This window comes from Oryctolagus cuniculus, chromosome 7 (genome assembly GCF_051225735.1).
Source record: "Oryctolagus cuniculus isolate XC-2025 breed Fujian yellow rabbit chromosome 7, ASM5122573v1, whole genome shotgun sequence".
NCBI lineage: Eukaryota > Metazoa > Chordata > Mammalia > Lagomorpha > Leporidae > Oryctolagus > Oryctolagus cuniculus.
In genome coordinates this window covers 109695588-109698271 of record NC_142873.1, presented here as the reverse complement: position 1 = coordinate 109698271, position 2684 = coordinate 109695588, and positions in this window count along the sequence as shown.

Here is a 2684-nt window from a genome sequence, read left to right as displayed (position 1 = left end):
TAAGTGAAGTAGGTAGGAAGTTATCATTAGCCACATTACACAGAAATAGAAACTGAAGTTCAGAGCTGAGTTGCTGAAGGTTACCCACTATTAGAGACAAGACTATAACCAGACCCTGTAGAGGGTGGTCCCAGGGCATCCATCTGGGAAAGACAAAGGGGGAATACAGGTTCCCCGGTTCCACTCACCTACCTTGGAGAATCTCATAGAACACAAAAAATTCATCCTAACTGAGCAAGTATTGCAGCTACAAGTATGCTTCTTCGATTGTAGTAAACACATAGATGGACAGCCTCACTGCTCTGTTACTAACATGGGATAACAGCCACCCTAACTAAGAAGGAACTGCCACTATAGGTATACAGTCTGGGTTGTGGCAGGTGTCAGCTCCTACCTGAGCTGCCTGCCCACTGCTTCTGTGCAGGGTGTTGGCTAAGTCTACTGGCTCTGCTCATTCTCTCCTCCTGTGAGTTCCTCTCCCAGCCTGCGACCCTGGCCTGCTTCAGTGGCTTCCCACGGTGATTTTCCACGTGATGTTGTGCTGGGAGCCACTCATTTTGCCTTCTGCCTTCTGCCCCTTTCCCAGGGAGCAGCAGGTTGATTTGCCTGAAGCTCTGCACTTACGTGGAGCATGGACTCCAAGCTCAGTTGATATTGCTCCTGGACTTGTCAGAAAATCAAGTTTAGGGATTGTAGGGAGAGACTATGGTTTTTTTAGTACAGACCACTAACAAACAAATTAAAAATAATTGATAAGTGCATTAGAAACCGCTTGGGGCTGTCAGGAACTTACCCGCCACTCCCTGTGGGCTTTGAGTCAATATTTGCTTTGCAAGCCAGGAAACCATACATATTTAGCGAGGCAGTCTCCAGCTGAGGGGCACACATGCTGCCTCTGGATTTGGCACAACGTCTACCAGGAGGCGTGCACACAGGCCTGGCGCCCTGGACTCCTGAAAAGCACAGGCAATTTGGCCTGAGAGACCTGGGTTCTCATTTGAACCCTGTCCTCACCTATCGGACAGATTTGGCTTACCAGCTGCCATCTGCACCCATTGGTCCTCTGAATTGAAATGACAGGCCTGAGAGTGAATGCTGATGACTTTCTGATTTTTTTTTTGACAGATATTGTTAGATGGTGAGAGAGAGAGACAGAGAGAAAGGTCTTCCTTCTGTTGGTTCACTCCCCAAATGGTCGCTATGGCCAGAGCTACGCCGATCTGAAGTCAGGAGCCAGGTACTTCCTCCGGGTCTCCCATGCAAGTGCAGGGACCCAAGCAGTTGGGCCATCCTCCACTGCCTTCCCGGGCCACAGCAGAGAGCTGAAGAGGAGCAACCGGGACTAGAACCTGGTGCCCATATGAAATGCCGGCGCCGCAGGCAGAGGATTAACCAAGTGAGCCATGGTGCCGGCCCCGCTGATGACTTTCTGGCTAGCAAATGGCTCGAATGTGAGGGACAGCCAGGAATGGAGGCTGTGGGTGCTTAGGCTGTTTCTTCCTTCTTCTGTCTGTTCCAAGGAGCCAACTCTCTTCTTTCTGTTTTTACCCTCAATTCTAGCATCTATTTTCCCAAAAGCTTGTTACCAATGCCACACGCTTTGAGGGCTTTTGCTGTGTAGAGCCACAGGCAGTCTCAGCATGTGGGACAGAGTGGGCTTGTGGTACAGTGGTGGGCTGCGTGGCGGGATGTGGCAGAGGAGGTATGGAGAGGCTCTGGGTCTAAACCTGGCACTCAGTGGTGGGAAAGGTGTTCTCTGAACACGGTCATTCAACTGTGATTCATGGAGCCCCTTTTGAGCAGCACGCGCTAGCGAGCAAAGCTCAGCCCTGCCCTCGTGAGGGTCTGGGGTTGGAAAGGTGGTCAAGGAACCAGCCCTGTTTCCTGCTCCCATGACATGGAAAATGTCTACTATGAAAAACGAGCTGGGCTGGCATTGTGGTAATGAGGGTTAAGCCGCTGTCTGTGATGCCTGCAGCCCATATGTGCAATGGTTCAAGTCCCAGCTGCTCCACTTCCAAACCAGCTCGCTGCTAATGTACCTGGGAAAGTAGAAGAAGTGCTTGGGCCCCTACCACTACCACTACCCCCTACCACTCATGTGGGAGACCCGGATGGAATTCCTGCTCCTGGTTTCAGCCTGTCCCAGCCCCAGCCCCTGCAGCCATTTGGAGGAGTGAACCAGCAGATAGAAGATTCTCTCTCTCTCTCTCTCCTTTTGTAACTCTTTCAAATAAATAAAATAAATCTTAAAAAAAAAAAACCAGCATGAATTTCCAAAAAAGTATTTGCACCTATAAACAACGTTTAAGCCCAATTTTCCAATGAACTCTTTGAAGTACCCTCAAACAGGCAGCTATGTCCACGGTAAGTGGCACCTAACCCAGGATCTGAAATTGGGGGAGTAGATGTTCTTGTGAAAAAGATCAGGGGGAGAAAGCGGTCCAGGCTGAGGGTGTAAAAGGGGGGTAATGCAGAGGCCAGGGTGGCGGTGGGGACCAGAGTGCAGAGCAGGAGGGAGCAGCATGGGAGGGGAGGTGGGCGAGGACGGGGACGGAAGGGCCTGCCTAGAGCCCTGAGAGCCCTGGGAAGTGTCTGGGTCTGTGTGCAGCCGGTGGGCAGTGTCCAGAGCTGGGAGGGCCACATTCAGATTTGTATCTTAGAAAGATCACTTCCCCCTGCAG